Source organism: Anser brachyrhynchus, assembly GCF_964034855.1.
Source record: "Anser brachyrhynchus genome assembly, chromosome: 11".
In the NCBI taxonomy this organism is placed as follows: domain Eukaryota; kingdom Metazoa; phylum Chordata; class Aves; order Anseriformes; family Anatidae; genus Anser; species Anser brachyrhynchus.
Window position 1 is genome coordinate 7975797 of NC_137706.1, and position 21466 is coordinate 7997262.

At 39.4% G+C, this 21466-nt stretch overlaps 1 protein-coding gene across 18 annotated transcripts in view; it reads right to left on the bottom strand.

The window, feature by feature from the left end:
- Positions 1–21466, bottom strand: part of HERC1 (HECT and RLD domain containing E3 ubiquitin protein ligase family member 1) — a 124110-nt gene that overhangs the window by 89614 nt on the left and 13030 nt on the right. For 16 of the 18 annotated variants that reach the window (XM_080608191.1, XM_080608179.1, XM_080608192.1 and 13 more), the window contains exon 1: positions 12813–12971. The exons of the other annotated variants lie outside the window; for them this stretch is intronic. The gene's annotated coding sequence lies outside the window, so the exon portion shown is untranslated. Of the gene's footprint in view, positions 1–12812; positions 12972–21466 lie in introns of those variants that run through there. 18 annotated transcript variants of the gene reach the window in all.

The following is a 21466-nucleotide window of genomic DNA, read 5'->3' on the forward strand; positions in this document are numbered from 1 at the left end:
AAGAAAAGAACCTTAAAATGAAACCTGTGAAAAGAAGCGAAATATAATCAAGGTGGCTTTTTTCCCCTGAGCTAAAAGGAGAGTAGGATATTTAAATAACAAAAGAAAATATGCTTAAGAGAGCTCTCTTCAATATTTCATGAAACATGGAACTTAACTAGAGCATAAGCAAAGGTGGATTTTTTTTCCTCTGCATCAGTCCACCATTTAAAATACACACACACCAAAGAGGAGTCCACAACTTGCGAAGCTGTACCATGAAGCATGGGTCATCCCCATGTTTCAGGTTTGTGTTTAGAAGCACAGAAGTACAAACCATCTACCTCCATAGCCTGTTCAGAGCTTTCCCCATCGTAACTGGTGAGACCCCACCTGCAGCACTGCGTTCAGTTCTGGGGCCCCCCACGTAAAAAGGACATGGACCTGCTGGAACGAGTCCAGAGGAGACCACGGGGATGCTCAGAGGGCTGGAGCACCTCTCCCATGAAAACAAGCTGAGCGAGTTGGGGTTGTTCAGCCTGGAGAAGAGAACGCTCCGCTGAGACCTTAGAGCAGGCTTCCAGCACCTAAAGGGGGCCTACAGGAAAGCTGGGGAAGGATTCTTTGTCAGGGAGTGCAGTGATAGGACAGGGGGTAACAGCTTTAAACTGAAAGGGGGGTAGATTTAGATTAGATATGAGGAAGAAATTCTTCCCTATCAGGGTGGTGAGGCATTGGCACAGGTTGCCCAGCTGTGGATGCCCCATCCCTGGAAATGTTCGAGACCAGGCTGGATGGGGCTTTGGTCAGCCTGGGCTGGTGGGAGGTGTCCCTGCCCGTGGCAAGGGGCTGGAACCGGGTGATCCTTAAGGTCCCTTCCAACCCAAACCATTCTTTGATTCTATAAACCAAGTATTAACTATAACCAAACATACAAATTACCACATGCTATACCACTCAAACTGTAAGCTCAGGATGAAGTTTTGACTACTTGCAATAATTAGTAAGCAAAAAAAGTAGATAAAAGGCTGTATTTCAAATTCAATTAGATCGAGTTAATACGAATTTTGAATGTTATGAAATTATATAAATAAATGGCCAGCATACATTTTCACATGGCCAAGAACTCAGAGAATGAAAGTTCACCATTAATGTAATTTCTCCTTTTGCTATATATTTCTGTTCATCTATTTACTTACATGATGATTTAAAGAGCTTCATTTTTAGACAGTGCTATGTCTAGGGGGAAAAAAAAAACAAAACACATAAGCCTGCACGTATTTAGCAGCAAAACAGAGTAAATGCTAATAATATTTAATACATTTATCATTTTCCCCTTTGAGTTAAAATATAGAGAAAAAGAGGAAAGGTACCGTATTTCTGGGGAAAAAAAAAAAAGCAGCCTGCAGTGCCCTAGTAAGCCTAGAGAATTTAAAATATTCAGTGTTATTACAAGGCTTTGTTTTCTTAAACTGGAAATGATTCAGCCTGAAATCAGACATCTATAACAGCTCTCTTAAAATATTCATTTTTTGAGATCTAAGTGTGCCTACATGAACTAATAAACCACTTGCATTATAATGTGGAAGGCCTGTTGCCTTCATTAAGAACAACAGATTAAAAAAAATCAGCTTTAAGATTCAGTTTATATCACTAATAATGTAGGCCAAACAGTAAATACTTTTACATAGGAAAAAATGTATTTTTTCTACCTAAATAAGAACTATACCTGTATCTTAAGATGTAAATAATGTTCAACTCTTCATCACCACAGTAATTTAAACATTCAGACACTAGAACTTGACCTTGCAATTAATCCCAGCTTGTTTATTTCATACAGTACAGTTTATTTTACACAGCACCATGCCAATGACTGCATGAATGTATGAACAATACTCTGATGGAAAATTGACGTAGCAGATATAACAAGTATTTCACAACAAATACATGAACAGAGATACATTTTTTTGTATATATTTATAGTAAATACTATAAATGTTACAGTATTTCATGTATATGCATCTGAAGCAGAAGTAAGTTTTGGTTAATATTTCTTTCTTTCTTTCCAAAGAGAAGTAATTCTTTCAAAATGTCGCAGTTAATATCAAAATGAAATTAAGGGAAAAGTATGTAAAATGTGTTTTTGAGTATGTATCTATACAATGTGCCATACAAAAGTTAAAATGGGACTATAAAGTAAGTTTTCCAGCCAAATATTACCGTCTCCTAAATTACTAGAATGTGAACAAAGCAAACAATTAAAAGTTCTTAGTTAGCTCAGATGACTGTCAAATCCTTAATATATTTTTTTTTAAGTTCCCAAACGCTGCTGTAAAAACCTAAGAAGTTTTTGTTTTTTCTCACTTTGAGGTAAGTGGGACAGCTTTGATCAACTTCAAATACATGTATAAGAACCACTCACTAAAGGCAAAAAAAAAAATTACAACATAGATTATTAATAGAAATTCTCAATTTCAACACAGTCAAAGGACTTCTGAATGTGCAAAAAGCATGTAAATATTCCTTTATTCCAATACAGGAAGAGAGGGTGGATATTTTTATATATATATATGTATTAAAAAAAAAGAGGACTTCTGCATGAGGTTGAAGGTCAAAGCTGAGCTTAGTGGGAAAGACTGCTCCTGGACAGAGTGTATACACAACCTCTCAAAAGGAATTTCCATAGTCTCACCTTTCCAATTCAGCTTGGAAATTATAGGAGATACTTGACTTTGTCATCAAAGAACTGCTTCCATGCAGCTGAGCAAATTTATCCTAATATAAGTAAACAGGAAGTTCCCTTCTAGGATTTAGGTTTTAAAAAGATTACTAAGAAGGTGTTGTTGTGTATAGATCTAAGAGAAAGATTAATGTGAAAAATAAAAGAAAGATGGAGATTGCACAGAAGCCACAGGAACTACTTGCAACACGCACTGTAGCTTCTTTTTGAGGGAGAAACAGGACAAGGAACCACTCTAGCTAGGGAACACCAGAGAGAGAACTCTAATTTCCTGCAGGTATGACAGTTGAGGAAAGAAAAAGTGGTATTTTTATTTTTTATTTTTAAAGAAGGTTTTGCAAAAGATTGTTAATAAGTGGAAGACAGGAATATTATTTTACTGGTTTAGAAAGCAAAGAGGGTAACAGAACAATTTCCCCATACAATTTGTTTTTCCAGTCCTTAGCAAACATATGCAATTCATCAATGAACAGAAACCACCTAAAAAATGCGGAGGGGAGGAACTAATTTTAGGGCTTTTTTTTTTTTTATATATATATTATTATCTCCAACTCAGTGCTTCTACCTCATTGCCAAATGTGGGCACTCATCGTATTCTATCAAAAATTTTGACAATAATAAAAGCCTACAGATAGAGGAAGGAAGAAAGTATAACTGTGCCCAGATTACTAAAAGGAAAAACTGAAAATACACACGACCAACTCAGAAATGTAGTTAAATCAATGTAGCTAAATCAAATATACAGTGATTTCCTGATGTTTGTGTATACCTGAATCTTCCTGCTCAGTTGTTGTTTTACAGCTTTGTGCTTTCCTCCCTGCTTACAAGACCTGAATAAATAAACATCATAATACAGGAATAAAAAAGCAAAACGGACTGTACATAAAGTGTTGTCAAATGGACATGATAAACAGTTAGAATATATTTTAACCTAGTCTGTAGATATCAAGATATCACTTGTCCAGTCCATGGAGATTTTCAAACTTGTAAAAATGATGCTTCAACTAACACACTTGCAACTTTCAAAGCTTTCTACAGCTCATGAAAGCCTATCCCTCCCCTTACTTTTCTTTTAAATAGTAGTAAGACTTTCCGATAAGCACACTTGGATTGCATTTTTGCAAGCCTGCATGCAAACAGAACTCAGAGCCCAAATATTTTCAAAATTCCAAGTAGATTTAAGAGATTTTGCAAATATTTCTTTGGCAATCAAAAACACTAGAAACATTATAGCCTGTACAAGATCAATCTCTTTCCCACTGGCATCTCAGTGTAAGTTACACAACTGAAGGAAGGTTTGACTATCAGGTTACCATCGTAAACTTTTACAATTTTAAATGCATATAAAGCACAGAAGCCTCTTCTTACTTGAAGATTTGGAAAATGTCATATTCTTCTGCTCAGAAAAATCATGGCATGCCAGCCAGAGAAATAAGAGAAAAGAATTGTGTGTTGTAGGCAGCAATATTATGGCTCACCAGTAACTTAGTACAATGTTTCTGGAGAGAAAAAAGATAGATATTATTATTTGTAATTACAAAGGGATTTGAGCAATGCTTATAATGGTAGAAGAATGAAATTTAACATTCTATCCAAATTTTACATTAGCTAATTATATTTCTCCCTACAGTATCAAATGAATAAAATGTATTACTATTCACTTCCTGTATAAATAATGTATTACATATAACACAATTAAAAAAATGCTTCAACAGTCTATCCCCAAAGGCTAGAAGATAGGCAGAGCTGGAAAGTTATTTTAGCATTTATGAAGGGCTAAGTTATAATACCGCCTGTCAAAAACAGGATTAAGGTAACAAAAACAAGGTAACAAAAACAAACAAACATCTAATTATGATCCAGAAGCTTCTACATTCTGGAAAGACAAAGACAGCACCACCTGATCAACCACAATCTGAGAATCAATATGCATAAATTAAGACACAGTGTCTTCATTCAGTGTGAAGAAAATACCTTTTCTTAAACCAATGAATCTAGGACATGCACTGAAGATACTAATATGGTCAGAATTTAACAAAGCCAAATGTTACTTTTTTTTTTTTTTTTAAACTTGGTCTGACTACAGGGGGAATCGAGCACAGACAAAAACAACTACTCTGGCAGAAGCTAAGTGCTCAGACTCTTAGAACTGCTACAAAAACAGTTGAAAGCTTTTATTTTCTGCAGAGCTCTTGAAAAACTGCCTGTAGCTACAAGGTTTCAACCCTTAGACCTCCTAAAAATCAGAAGTTCTCACAGAGTTTCACAAGTGCTCACTCTCCTTTCTGTAATTAACAATTTCAGCGAACTCTGCAAGATGCTGATGGCATTTAACTTTATTTTACAGGAACCTACCTACAAAGGCATGCAACACTAGAAGCTAGAAGTCTGCACCATCAAATAAAAGGCAGCAACCACCAAAACTAAAGAGCACACACAAGGAACTCACTGTGACATTCACATGCCTGGATTCTGTTTACTGCCTCACTGTAATGATATACTACCTTTCTCCAATGGATTGGTAAATATATTTTCTAAATTGAGTCCAAGAAAAGCAAGGCTTTAACAAATATGCAAATTTGTGTTTTTCTGAAGGATACAGCTCCTCAGTGTGTGTTCACTGACATAATCTTTCTCAAGTTTGCAGCACTTTCATTTACTATTTTCAGCATTAGTGCTAGAGTAAACTGTGCTAGAGGTATTTTAAGCATGATGTCACCTGGGTGGTTTCTGACAAGGATTAGAAAATTTAGTGTTTAAACAGATGGCAGTCAGGGTGCACTACAGCTCTTAGTCTTGGTAATAGAAGTTTAATCTGTGTTTGCAACTGTGAGAAATAATTTCCCTGGACAGGATAGAAAAATCAAGCTTTTTGTGCCTTACACAAAACTTAAAAACAAATTCACAATCAGAATAATCAGGTAATTCTACTAGCCCATTAAGAAAATAATCCAGTTCATTCTCTGAAAGTTAATACTGACTGTTCAACGGTAACACGTTTATATTGTTAAAAACTTCCTTTTTCTCCAATGTTATTTTAGGTAAGTTCTGAAGAAAGCAGAAGTCCCGTATAGATAGCTGATCACAGGTCTGGACCAGTTAATTTATTTTAAATATAACTGAAAAACTGATGCAATAGGCTTCCATTTACTGCCTCACTGTGATGGTAATATACTTCAATTACAGAAGTGAAATCTCTTCAAACTTGCAACATACTAGTTTTGTAGCGTGAGCACTTAGAACCCTTACATACTATTTTATATTCATTCAAATGAATGTAACACTCTTGTCACTAAACCTAAGTCTTTACCTGAATCTACTAAATTATTATCTCAATGTTCTGAGCAATTCCTAACAAGGCTATGATGCACAAAAGAATGTGGTTATTTTTATTTCTTCCCTGCACCGTCAGCTGAAACCAAAGACTCTCTCTTTGCACAGAGGCAACGCATACCTCTGATCATCAGTTTCATCCATCCTTCTCCTGCTCCCTCTATTGCTGTATAATCATCTGCACTGACACAATGACTTAAAGATGCATGTCTCTATGTCCATCTGCATGACATCTCCAGAACTGAATGTGGAATGCAAGCTACTGATGTATCTTGAATTTATACAGCTGAAAGGCTGTTTACTGGTTTTGCTGAGTTCCTGTCCTAACAGTTCCTAACATTTCACAGAATGCCGTATCACCTCAAATTCCTCTCTTTCATGCTTCGTACTTAAGAGGCACACAAAGTCCCTGTAAGAACCATGCTTCATGTTACCAACTGTTACGATGCTGCAATTTTTGCAATTCTTAACTGAAGTTTTATAGTTTGATTGTACAAATAAAAGTTTGATTTTCATTTCTTTATTAATAAAGGCATATTTTTATTTTATTTTATAACATAGATAAGGTATATATTTGCATGTATTACACACATTATTTTTACATTTATATGGTTTTATTCATTTATATACACACACAAATATATTACTTCACGTTATATATATATATATATATATATATATATATATATATATATAATACACACATACATGTATTACATTCCTTAGCAGCAGATACCAGGGCTCCAAACCACATTTTTTTCTTGAAAGACTTATTCAGAAACCAGGAATATATAAAATTAATTAAAATCCTGCCTTCAAGAATAAATTAAATACATGATTTCAAGCAGGAATCTTTCCCAGGCACGTTTTGCTTTCATGCAAAAAGCAGCATAAATTTAACTAACTCAACAGAACCCCTATAAATTCTTACAAGTACTGAACTTTCCTTGAAGTACCTAGTTTCTATGGCTCTGAAAGTAAGAATCTAGACATGAAAATCTCAACAAATGCAATGTGTTTTCTGAAAGCATAAAACAATACAGCTACTAGACAAAGATTTCCCAACTCATTGATTCAGAGGACAGAAATGAAACTAACACAGGCCAACTTCACACCAGTGGTTTCTGAAGAAAGCTACAGAGATTTCTGAAGACTTCAGCTTAGCAGGAGATAACTACAACTACTGAGGAGGTACCGCGAGACACGAGAAGTTAATCCAAATGACTATTTTGTAGCTCTGCTTAACTTGGTGGACCCCCACATCTGAATTCTCTCAAATCATTTGAACGACCTACAGCGTGCATCAATGGCATCATACAGTTCCAAGATGAAGACCATGACTTCCTTATACACCGTGAAGTGCACTGTAGGCACAGACACTTGCAGATTCCTCAGCAATTACCACAAGGACAGAGTTCATCTATCTTTTATTGTAGGCCAACTATGTAAAACCTTCAAACACAAAACCTACGAGATCCTCAATACTGCTCATAGCCAGGGTGAAAAGTGATTGTTCAAACCAATACTAACAGAACAAAAGGTTGCCTAAAGAGTTATTTTTTCAGTATTTTACCATCACAGAATGGGTTGGGTTGGAAGGGACCCTAAAGATCACCTAGCTCCAGCCCCCTGCCAGCCCAGGCTACCCAAAGCCCCATCCAGCCTGGCCTTGGGCACTGCCAGGGATGGGGCGGCCACAGCTTCCCTGGGCAGCCTGTGCTAGGGCCTCACCACCACCAGAGTAAAGATTTTCTTCCAAAAATCTAATCTAAGCCTACCCTCTTTTAATTTAAAGCCATTACCCCTTGTCCTATCACTACAGGCCCTTGTATTTTAGTCACACCAAAAAGTACTGTAGACCACTGTACGAGACAATGCTCCTGAAATGTTCTTTTTGGACAAAACTATCTATGCTCATTGTCATGCCAGATGTGAGGTGAATGGGAATCTACATGTAACAGTCACGGGAACGAAAAGGAGAAAATAATAAACTACAAAATACTGACACTGAAGAGAAATTACTACATAGGAATAAAGATTTTAAACTAAATAGACAAAAATAAACCTTAAAAGTAGAAAAAAAGAAAAAGGGAGAGATGCAAGATAATATGGGATGGACAGTAAAACAATGAAAAGAAAAAAAAAGACATGGTCTCTTACAAATCTGGAGCAGCAAGACAAAAAGCACAAGCAAGCAAACCACGAAAAGCCAGAAAGAAAAGCTGTTAAAGCAAGTTGGTTTTCATTCATTAAAGAAAAAAAAAATCTGACAATGTGACAATGAAATACGTACTAATTAAATGATTTGGTGGATGTCTCTCTACTGGTCACAATATCCACCATCTTTCTTCCTTTCTTGTATTAGCCTTCTGCTCAGCAGATGGAAACCAAGTTACTGATACTCTAATTTGGATTATTTCTGCAACCAGATACCACCTTTTGTTTCTAAACACTAAATTCTAACTAGCTTCCTAATATTTGCCAGCTAAGACACGCTGAAGTTCTAATGATACTCCTTCAACTTTGGTCTTTCCTCCTGCATGATTTTCAGTTGTTCTAAGACTGTTTATTCCTTCCGTATCATTCCTACTCTTGAAACTAATAAAATCCTATGCTTTTAGCTGGTCAGTCCAAAAAACTTTCTGGGAGACAGACAGGAGGACAAACTTATTTTTAAGTTGATGAGACATTAAATCTATTTGCTTTTTTGTCCTTATTTTTATACAGAAAATGACACAAACCCCTAATAATCATGTTCCTTGAATATAAGTCATACTAAAACTTTGGGTGCCGTACAAAACGTACCCATACAAAAGAGAAGAAATTTATTATTTAGTACTCAGTGGAAAAGCCTACAAAAATCGGTTTAACTCACTACTTCATCAGAGGTATAACAGTATATTAAACCACAAGCTGAGAAAATATGAGAGGGTCAACATCATCAAAATCATCATCAAAAGCAGGTAGTAAGCTGTGGAGCTGAGAAGCAGACACCCCCATCCACGCATAAAACACATGGCACCAGTTTGAGGAAAGAAAGGACCATGATCTTGCACTGGGAAAGGCCTGAAAACCCTGGTGAGGTCTTACCACTACCAGTCTTCCCCAAGGCACAATCACATCATGATTCTTCTAAGCAAAAGAAAATTTTTGCTTGAATCAGCCTGCTAAACTTCTGAGAAAATTGGTGAGTTATTTTTCCAGCTACTGTTTAAAACTCTTTAATGAAGAATATTTTTATGGCAAAGTTTGCTTCTTATAACCTCAAAATCAAAAACAAAAAGAATGGATAAAATAATGCATATTTTATTTCTTTTAAAAACCCTGAAAGGAAGAACACTCTTTGCACTAACAATTCTCTCACAGCATATGGCTATGACTTAAAGCAGAGAGGTGAACTGTATGACCTCCAGAAGTGACTTACAACCTCAACTATCTGATGGTCGTCTTATGTTTTTCAGTCACTTCTATCTCTGGAATACAGAGAGAGGTTATTCTATTTTATAATAGAATGGAGACCATTTTTACTTCCATACACATAAATACCACATTCAAGAGAGTAAAAAACGTACTCAAAGCTAGACTGAACTTACACGCAAAATGAGCAAATTTTTCACTTTGCGTTAATATTTTCGTTTCTTGACCCAGAGTACTCCTGGCATAAGTAACTCAAAACCAAACTTTTGTTGTATAAATTTGTGCATTTATAAGGAAGTGTTTGATGTTTGAGGATGACATTTCTATATCATGCACTGCTGACAGCAATAATAATAACGATAATATCACTCTTCATGAAGACTCAGAACTGTTGGCTGTTCTTTAAACAGTAAATTAATTCCAGCTCCCAGAGAGAACACGACTGCTTGAGCCACCTAAACACAGTCCCAACTTACTTGATGACATAAGGTCAATCACAACAGGCAGTCATGGCCACGGAATATACCTGGCCAGTTCCCAGGCCACAATTACACTTGCTGTTGACTGGCAAATTCCATAGCCACTGGGTTCCTGGCTAAACTTTTTTTTTTTCATCTTCAGAAGTTACACGGATTACTGGGAAGTTACTAGGCTGCATAGTAAGCACCTGCAGCACACTACCAGCTACTTCAGCAGCCCTAGGAAAGGAGAGCTCCATTTTCTAAGGGCTAATTCAGATGTTTCAAGGGAGAAAACGCCTAACAGATTTGAATTTTCCATATGAATGTCACCACTATGGAGACAGAAGGGAAAAAAACCTGCCAGCAATTTCAGGGTTTGAGTACTTCTGAGAACTAATCATGAGAAAGAAACGTAAGCAACAGAGTATTTACCATTCACTATCATTACTTTGACAACAGGAAGTTAAACCCATAGTAAACATATGCACCCTATATTTAGCTAAAATATACTAGTGCAAGATTTTTAAAAAAAAAAAAACTGTGAAGATAAGTATCTCTATGGTATCTAGATGAAGTCAATTTTATTGAACCGATAATGACTTCATAACAACCTACAATCGGAACTCAAATGTCTGCTCCACCAAAGTCTTCTCAAAATCCATACAACCTGGCTCCATCCCTTGTAAGTAGAACAGGAATAAGAGTGCTCTCCCACCCCATGACAATTACAAGAATTATGTTAGTCAAACTGCAAGAAAGATAAGAATATTGAAAACGAGCCCTAAAAAAGTATTCAAACGTATATTTTTTAATTTTACTACCAAAATATCACAACTAATTTCACATATGGGTTTTCCCCATGTGTAAAAACACTCCCACTATCATTAGTACTTTAAACCATGCAAGGCACCACTGTGCTGTTTCCTTCAAAACAGAACAAAATTATCTACCTGAAATTATGAAAGACAAAAAACAATTGAGATTTTTTGTCAGGGTGCTTAAAAGCCTTTCCTAATTAACCAATACCCATTTATTTAATTTCTGAAATAGAAGAAGGAAAAGCTTTCACTCATAAACTACTGTTCAGTTCAAGGACAAAACGATTTTAAAAATGTGTGATTCTCCACCAAAAGTAAGTCAAAGACTTCATAACCCTATTATTCTTTAAAAACAACCACATAAACCTTCCAGTACCTCCTTTACACAAATTGCAGAGCAAAATTTCATACTCGCTCCCCTTTGACTTCCAACCAAAAATACGTGATTATCCTTAATATTAAGGCAATGAATAAAATATACATAATACATTTAAACAAGAATGTAAGAGGAAAGTCTCAAATGTAAAGTCTCAAATGTATACAGGTCTGTTTATGCTTGGAGAAAAGGAGCCTCGAGATGTTTCATTCTAAGGGAGAAACAAACACTGTGTGTAAAGCCACCTAACAAATTCCTTCCAAGTGCAAGGACAGAGGAAACTGGCCATGCCCTTCATGTGTCCTATGGCACTTCAATGTTGTGCAGCTTTGAATCTCTCATTCAGAATGAACAGATTCCTCTTAAGATACTGGAAAACAGTAGCAGGCTGACCAAGTATACAATCTACCTTTCCAGATTAAATGCCTATTAGATTGTTCACATGATTATCGGAGACTCCATCCTGATTTCCAAGTCCCTGTAATCCCCCATTCCTAAGCAATGGAGATGATCATAGAATCATAGAATGGTTTGGACTGAAAGGAACCTTAAACATGATCTAGTTTATATGGTACCTCAAAGAAGTAGCACTAAATTCACAATGTGTAAATGTATAGCTTCAGATTTTGTAATAAGTTAACAGAACACTTAGCTAGACTACAAATTTGATCAAGATCACAACACGTTATGTACATACATGCATACATCATACGGTCCCAGCTAAAGCAAATTAAACAGTCCATGAAGCAACAATCAGCTTAAATATATAACATGAAGAACAGGTCTGAAACTACAGAACATGAAGATGCTTTTATCAAGTCCACATAAGCCTCTCCTATGCAGCTTGTGAAAGGGAGAGACTGTAACAATAGGGTTTTGCCCCTAATGAATGCCCCACGAAAAGCTGATTGTATAGAAAATACTCTACCTACTAAAAGAAAATAAACATATGCGGTTTTAAAAAATCCATCTGCTAGAACATCACTTTATAATACAAAATAAGTCATCTCTAAGTAAAAGCAACCGCATAATTTTTCAGTATGGCAAACGGGAGCCAGCAAATAAGCCATGTGGAGACAATGCAGTTCAGATGACAGGTCAGGAGATGCACAGAACACCTAAGGTCATGCCGTTGACAGAGGCCCACGTGACAAATTTCAGGCAGTATTTTGCAAGGCCAACCAGATACACCTAGGACACGCAGCCAGAGATGCACGTAACGCACAGCCACGCTACAACCGCATTCACGGAGCTCAAGGGGAAACAGTGGGCGCTCCGAGGCTCTCCACCGAAGCAGCACACAGACTCTGTACGGCTTATACGGGCTCGAAGGAGCACGAAGAGCGCTCCCCTCCATTTCCCACAAAGGATGGAGAGGTGCCAGACGCCCGCCGCTCTCTCGCCCTCGGCAGGGGAGCAGCGACCCCGGGCCGGCCCCGCCTGCCTCTCCCTTCTCTCCATCCCCGCCTGCGCGCCGCCCCCTCCCCGACGACCGCGGCCGGAGCTACGGCCTCCAGGCGCCCCCCGCCGGGCCGCGGTTGCCCCCGGGCGCACCCCGCGAGGCGGCCATTGGGGGCCGGAGCGGCGCTGAGAAGAAGCGCCCCCCCCCCGCCGCGCTCCCTCAGGCCTCCCGCCCCTGGCCCCGCCAAGGAGCGCGCCCGCCAGCCGCCCCCCAGCCGAAGGCTCACCAGGCAGCGCGGGGGGCGGCACACCTCGGCCGGGGCTTTCCGCGGGGCCGGGACACGGGCCGGGGGCGAGTCCCCGCTCGGAGCCGCGTCCTCTCTGCGGCAGCGGCGGCGGCTTGTCAAAGAGAAAACATGACGCGGGCGGGGAGGGGGAGGGGGCCCGCCAGATCTCGCGGGGACGCGGCGCACGTCTCGCGAGACGCCGCCGGCTTCCCAGCCTCCGCGCACAGGGCCGCGAGCCGCCGCCGGCAGAACGCAAGGAGCTCCCGGCGGGGAGGGAAAGGGGCGGGGGGCGGGAGGGCGGCCGGGCCCGGCCCGGCCCGAGCTGAGGCGAAGGGGACCGCGGGCGGCCCAGGGAGCCCCGGCGGGAAGCAAGGGGAAGGGGAGCCGGGACCCCCACCTAACGCCTGTGCGCGGAGGGGTCTCGCCCCCGGCTGCTGGTGCCGGGGCTGTGAAGAGGGGCAGGAGAGGCGGTGGGGTGCTCGGGGGGAGGGGGCGCTGAGAGCTGCTTCTGCGTACCGGCCGTCAGGCTGAGAACGCGTTAGGGGAACGGAGCACAGACGTGGAACTGAGGAGGCGAGTCTAACACAGGTAGTGGAAAGAAGAGAAAGGGATGGTGTGTGCCAGGGGTGCAGGAAAGGCAAAATGGGGCATAGCTGGAGAGGAGCAGGAGCATCCAAAAAAAAAAGCTTCAGCTTAACATGAACAGGGTAACGAGAGTAAGAGTGGCACTGCAGTTGAAATTTTGGGTCTGAAACAGTGAGAAGTAGATTAGTGAGGCGGAGTTAACATATCAAGTCAGATTGGTAAGGCCAGACTGGCAAGAAATATTAATAAATTTTATATATACACCCTTGGAAATTGGTTATGGTCCATCAGTGGTATGATGTCATGAAGTACTGTTAATGACTTTTAAAAAGCAGAAAAAACAACAAGAAAAGCAACAGAAAAACCTTATGTTCAAAGAAAAATCGCGTAAGTCTGGCTACATCAGACCTCGGCAAGAATAGGAGGGAAGCTGGCAAAAATACAGGTGACATGAACTAGGTGAACAGGGGACAATCCTGTACTGTCTCTTCCACTAAAGGAGCTAGAGGCTAACAAGTGGGACTGCAACTCAGACATGTCAACTTCCAAACAAGCAAGAGCGATTATTTCTTCACACACACCATTAAGCTGTAGAGCACTGTGCTGCAGAACACTTACGTAACAGAAGTTTGTGGGATCAAAATGGTACTGGAGAAAAATAAGAAAGAAAACAAGTCCATCGCAAATTACCAAACACAAAGACATCCACTCTGGTTCAAAAAAATGCCTTGACCCACAGGCCACTGAAGGCCATAGATGATGAGAGGAAATGTTATTGTGTGCTTAGTCTTGTCTTTTTTTCCCCAGGCATCTTCCTTAGACACGTGGTGCTCAGGGACCAGTGTTCCCATCGTTATGTCCTCCCCCAGCATACCATCTGTTCTGCACCGCTCAGTATAAGCTCCCCTCTCGGTCCCAAGGACACAACCTTAATTGTTCATTCTGAGGTCTAAAGCAGTGAGGGGATTTACTAAGGGTAGAGCTCAGCTCCTTGGAGGGGTTGTTGCACTCCGTGACACAAATCCCAACCAAATTTAGATAAATGACACTGGCAGCCTTGGAGGTAGATCCTAGATATTCATGGCTCTCTGTCCCCCTAAAAGGCTACTTACAGATTCAGAACTCTTTGCAGCAGAAAACCCACATGTTCTGCTGTGAAAATACAGTCTGTGACCCACCGAAGCTAAAAACCCAGACCCCAAAAAAAGTCTATTACTAGCTTACCCCTGTAATATTGCCCCACAGAGTAATAGTAAAGAAAATGCATTTTTACCCACGAAGTCTGAAGTTTCTCTGCTTTCGTACCCGTAAATGCACTGGCTAATCTTTTGCCTAAAACCACAGTCAAACTCTGCTATGAATCAGCAGTTTCTTTGTCAACAAGACCACCTTTGCAAATAAACGTCACCAGGAGAAGGATAAACTATAAACATATTTTCAAGCATTCTTTAAACATGTAAAACATGCTAGCTACAGAATGCTGTGTAAGAAATAAAAAGTTGATCAGATACCTCAGAGTACACTCAATTCAGAAACGTCCTTTAACTACTCCTAAGCAGATCTGCCATTCCGTACGACAGGAGGAGAAAAAAAACAGACACTAAGCAGCACTCCTCAACATGCTAACATGCCCCACACCCACATGCTTATGTTAACCACAGCATGAACACAAACCTTATCATTAACTGCACGTTTTTTATGGCTTGCAGGCTCCACCAGCAACCAAGGGCTGTACAACTCTCAAGGAATTTCTTAGGTTTGCAAATGTTTAAAATATTAAAGTTATGTATACTTCAATATTAAGTTCATAAAACCACAAGGTTTTCTTGGTTTTTTGTCAAGTCCTAACGGAGCCCACCAACCATCTTGCAATATGGACAGTCTAGCCTTGCAGTTTGCCTACATGCAGACGTATCCATCCTTTTCCACAGAGGCTCACAGATACCAGAACCTAAGACAACACAAGAGAGACATTATGCAGTCAGTCTCCAGACTGGGACCTCAGGTGCTAGGAACATGACAAGAATCAAGGAAACAAATTAGTAGTAGGGTGTTCTAAATTAACAACCTTCCTACCATTTCAGAATGTATATTTAAGTTTAAATGATGACTATAATACAGACTCTTGTAATCAAAGTACCTAATTCCCTACGATGCTTTGAAAACCCTTTGCCATGTAACTTGCAATCATTTCTGTTGAAATAGCATGCTGCCAACTAAAGGGGGTGGAGAGTAAGAGAAGCAACAAGAGAGAAGGATACCCAGCCTTCATAAAGGTTTCATCCCACAGAGCACTGCCAATGTCCCAAAGGATCATTGCAATTCCTATTTCTGAATTCTCATATTTAGATAGTTTATTAGGTAGCAACTGTTAAAATAATCTTGATAGAAAGTGTGTTGCACCGCCTTAAAGGTTTATTATATTTCTACTCATCATTTTCTTATTTCAAATTCAGGACTTGACATTCCACTTCATGTCACTAGCACATTTTGACTTTTTAACAGCGTAGTTTTTCCCCTACCAAACCAGGTGTTTCTCAAGGTTAGCTGAATGCTAAACCAGTACTAAAATACAGAAATGGACAGCTAAGACGTACCTTCAATAGACACAATATGCCTGTGAAGTTTTCACATTTCAGACCTTCTAGGCTGGTTCAATCTCAGAATACCATGTGACAATGATCGATGATAACCCTCTGCTAAAAACATCTGTGAAAACTTGTCTATATACTCTCCCCTGTTGTGTAAAAATACAGTAAAAATACTCCCCTCCTTCTGTACATGATGAACCCATTCAACAAGTTGAGTATGTCTTAAAACGTCTAATGTCAAAGGATATAAAAAAAGAGGAACAAGCTCTACATTTTCCCTGACATTGCCTATGGATGTCACTAGAAATCAGTCACCTCATCTGAGAATCAAGCTATCATTAAATGGAAAGAAAATGTAGCAATTCCATCCTTTGGAAATTGAAGAGGTTCCCAAAACTCTTTTGGGCACCCTGAGGACACATCAGAGGAAAGACAGCCCACCAGACATCTGCAGCTATATATTAACAGGGAAAAAATAACAAAAAAGCCGGTAAGGTTCCTTCATGGGAGAACTCGAGACACAGAATAAGAAAACTTGAATCACAGCCCCTCAGTGGGCAACATTATTTGTCCTGTCCCCCCACCTTGCCCAGGGAGATTAAGCAGAAACCTTCAAATCCTATGGATTTCTAGAGTTAAGCAGATAATTCCCCCGATTAAAGGATTTTCATTTCCAAGGCTGTCTCAACCTTAGCTTCAAAGTATAGAAGGAGACCCCAAGAAAGCCCCTAAGATCATGGAAATTTCAAGGGACAGGAGACCATACACAGTACCTCTGTTAGCTCTGTGCTACCACCTCTGTTAAAAAGGAAGCAATCCCTCCCTACAACTGTATGTCTCTCAAGTCCCAGTCCCCTGGCTTTCCTGCTTCTAAGCTTTGCTTGGACTAAGGCAGATTTCTAGTGTTCAGCTCCACAAGACCCATTTTTCCATCAATGATTCCCTATTATTACATTATTTATCAGTTTTAAATGCATCACTTGGTACTCCCATCAAATGCACTTTTAATCTTGGGCAATAATGAGAAAGGTATGATAATGAAAAAAACATCTACACTTCTATCTATGCTATCTAGTCTTTTTCTAAAACTGTTACTAATGCTCCCTTATTTTTAGCAACCACATTTAACTCTTTATTCTCTTCCAGTCCAGACATTATACCAGGACTATGACCAATTTCCCTGACGCTATTTTTGCATTATCTTGTTTTGGAATGCAGTGCCTAGGACAAGACCTAACACTCAGTATTATACTATGGTATGTATCTAGGGATTGTTCTTAACCACTTCTCCACAATACAGGATAACTAGGGATCATTACATAAAATTGGATTTATATATGAAACATGTCACTTAACTGTGTTTTGCTTTAACTGCTTTTTTTTCCAGCAGACATTGCTAACATTGGCATGTCTTTCTGTTGTCATGGCAATGAAAGGAGTCTATATGTTTCTGGATGTGAGTCAAATCATTTTATACAGAAACAGGCCAACAATTAGAAGAACAAATACTGGTTTGTTCACTGGTGGCACTGAAACAATGGTTTAAGGGGGCAAAAAAAGGGAAAGAGTCCAAACCAACAATATAAGACACTGAACATATTCTCCTTGATTAGACACAGGACATCAAACTGCTACTTGTGACCCCATCTTGCAATTAAGTCTGTGTGGGTAGAACTTTGTCAGTCTAAAGCATTACTGAAATCAGTGATTTGCCTGTGCAGTTATGTAACAAGAGCAGGACCGAGATTTGTCCAAATAAATGTTGCTCTTATTGTTCAGAAATGCACAAGAAGAGTCTTCTATTATAGACTCATCTCAATAAGGGAAGGTCATGAAACAATCATTTCTCTGTGAGGGCTCATTTGCAGACAAGACAGACATTTCTTGGCCATTGAATTCACAACTCGCACAAGGCAAAAGAAAATAAAATTACAGTTGAGTTTACCAATCAGAAGGCAAGGGGAGGAAGATGTCAGTCACTGATCAGGTGTGGAAGAAGCAGTTACAAAGAACATGAAATATGGAAAGAATAAGAAACATGACTAAAGCCAGCCTACACCAATCTATCAAGTGTCCAGAAAAACTGACTAAACTAAAAATACCAGTCACCTATGTCTTCTATATGTTACTCATCGCAATGCTTGCTCTTTTCCTGTGGATCCAAGATATATGAGGGAGGCTGTTATTAGAACACTTAGCCTGTGTGGGCATGCCAAATGTGGAGGCATTGATATATATGCATCTGCGTCACTCAGTAATTTCATCTGACTCATATTTTGGAGTGGCAGTTCTTCTGCACGGCACTTCCTGTTCATTCCAAGCTGAGCCATACGAACTGCTATTTGTTAGAAAGTAATCTACAGCCACATCCTCGTGGCCAGCTGGCTCTTACCCCAACACAAATCCATCGCTGCCACACAGTCAGCACTTTTCAGAGCTCAGGGTTGCAGGCGGCTGTGTCACTTCCCTTATTATCCCGTGGATCCTAACACACTGTGAAATACAGAGTAGGAGCCAGTCTGAAGTAACCTCAGGTTTCGGATCCAATCCCATCTAACACCATCTCTTCCCTTCTTTACTTAGTTGGCACGTTTTTCAAACTGTTACAAGCCAGTCTTTGGGAAACACTGTTCTGCACCTCAAAAACGTCTCCACCAGGCCACAATAAGAAACTTATCAGAACATATGGAAAAAACACATAGGAAAAAGGAGGAGTTTGCACTGGAAGATAATGGATGAGGATGTAAAGAGGGAAATAAAAGGATTATACCTGAACAACTGAGTGATATTAAAATTTGTACACAAGACAAATTCCAAGCTAATCTACGCACGTGTACACAGCATTTTCAGTATAGGTAGCAGAAGTTTTATTAGAATTTTAAACAGGTTAGTAGCTCAAATCAGCTCCATATGACAGCATCCAGTGCACAGCCAAAACGTAGCTTAAATACTATGTGATAATAATTCTATGCATAAAGACACTAGAAAAGAGTTAAACAGTAAATGACTCATGGTCAAAGTACCATGCATAGGATTGCCTCTCCCCAGCTGTGTTCTTACCAGTTGTTCACAATGTCTCTAGGGCCTTATAAATGAGTTTTGTTTCTCTTTCTTTTTAAGAACCACTGTTGCACAACACTACAATTGTCTCAACTTCATATCCCTTTAGCAATACAGTTAAGAAAAAGAACAGCACTTGTTACAATTGCTTCCCCTCCCCTCCTCTTCCTGTTGTCTTTCCTGCTCAAGTGACCAAGGCAAACTGAGACCTCTGGATGGAAAGGAGGCAAAATAGAAATGAGCTCTAATGTCACCTTTGTGCTTACTACTGGAGTCATGCAGATGCAAACAGACAGACTTCTTGTCCCTTTGCATTTAAAGCAGAGAGGTTATCCAGCTATCATGGCCCTGGAGCAACAGAAGCAAACAAACTGGTTAGTCTTGGCAGGACGCTGCGGGTGTACTGGAAGACTGCCAAATATAGTACGCAAGAGATGTGTGCCTGTACACATTAACTTAATGCACAGTAAACTGATGGCTGTTCCAAAAAGGAATAGCCGCAGCATTTCACAAGTTAATATTTACTAAGACTTGCATCACACAAAACTGGAATCAGTAGCAAAATAAAATTCAAACTGTCCTTAGCCAGCACTAGAATTCAGTTTTGTTTCAAGAAAATCCTAGAGGGTGAAAAATGTAAGGAAGAGTTAAACTTTACATAGTCATAACCACAGCACCAATCCAGTGTCCATGCTCACAAGGAGGAAAGAAAGAGTAGTACCTTAACTAGTCTATCCACAGGGTTTGGGTTAGGCAGAAAGCTCCCCACACACACACCTGAAGGCCATCTGACCCATCTAACCTTGATTAAGTCTCCTACCAATTTATTCCTCCTTGAAATGGGTAAAATGTCCCTACTTGGATGTATAATTTGCCTTAAAAATCACCTTTTTCCAACAAATGCAAAATATTATTATGCTTTACCATAATTCTTTCATGCAAGGTCCTGTGCATGATTTCTTTCAGCAAGAGGTCATATAGTTTTTGTGAGAATATAGCATTATTTTTTATAAAAATAATATTAACCCCAGGAAAAGAAGTACTACTTATACTTGTGACTGTTTTGTCCTTCTTCTCAGAATACTCGTGCATACAGGTGGTAAATCTATCCTCAAAAGTACAAACATTCAAAGGTTAGTTTTGTCAACACCTGGGTAATCAAACCACATGAAACCTGAACACCTGAAAGATACTTTAATATATCTTGTCCAAACACCATATTCTATAACATTGGTTACCATTCTTAAAAATGACAATGTATTTTCTTTAGATCATTCCTCATATTAACAAAAAAATATGTTCCAAATATTACTTTACTTTCCTTCCAAAAATCCCTTCCGAACTTGAGCAACAAAACCAATTCATTTTTACCTGTTTATCATCTTTTGAAGCTGACAGATATGTCATTTCCTCACTCATGCTCCATTCCACCAATTCACTAAACCATATTTATTTTTCTTTTCCTAACAGTAATTCACTCAGTTCCCTAACTTTTTTATTTTTTGACTCTTCTTTGGTTTCTGTCAGTTCATATGTATTTTTCTAGTGTTTAATGGGAAGTAAATATTCTAACTGCTGTCTGGAAGCTGCACAATGAGGAATTTTCATCTTTCTGCTGTCATGAATGAATGACCACTGTGTAAGGCTAAAAGCAGTTTTTCTCTTCCCGTTGTTTTCATGTTTCCTCTCATTCCATTGTTCTCATTCATTTTTTTTCCAGGAAGCACCACAAGCACATGTAATACCCTCCCAAACTTTTCATTTTGAGATATGAAAACATTTTCCAAGAAGGAATCATCTTTCCTATACATGGGGAAAACACAAGGTATAAAGAAAATCATTCTCTCTTTCCAGCATGTCTAACATAGCCTGCCTTTCACCTCAGCACATTACCCAATACTCTGCTTTTACAAGAAAACCCCTGTTTATGCTGGTCTTTTTAGAATAAGATTGGTTCAAGCACTGCTTTTTTTCTGTTCCACATGGCTTCCCTAGCTGCTGCTACCACAATATCATGTTGTTGCTGGGCAAAGAAAGTGCCTGCTCATAGAAAGCAGACATGGAGATATAAAGGTCACCTTCACAACGAAGAGTGGAAAGAAATCTTTCACATGGAGCACTGTCAATATGCGCATTTCAGAAAATCAAAAAAAGAGCCCGAGTCAGATGAAACAACTTTTCCGAGACTACTCTAGAGTTTCAGGGTTTAACTCGGAGCAAAGCCAGCACAACTCCCATCTCCACAACTCAATACCAGGCTTTAACCCAAAAGCCCAGAGGTGCTTCTCACGTGTGCCTGAATTGGTATGTGCCATAAAGTCCTGGACTTTACAGGAGCAATCCACAGACATTTTCCTCTTTGCCATGGTTGATTGGGCCCTAAACCATCCAGAAAAGAGATAAATCAAAACAGTTACA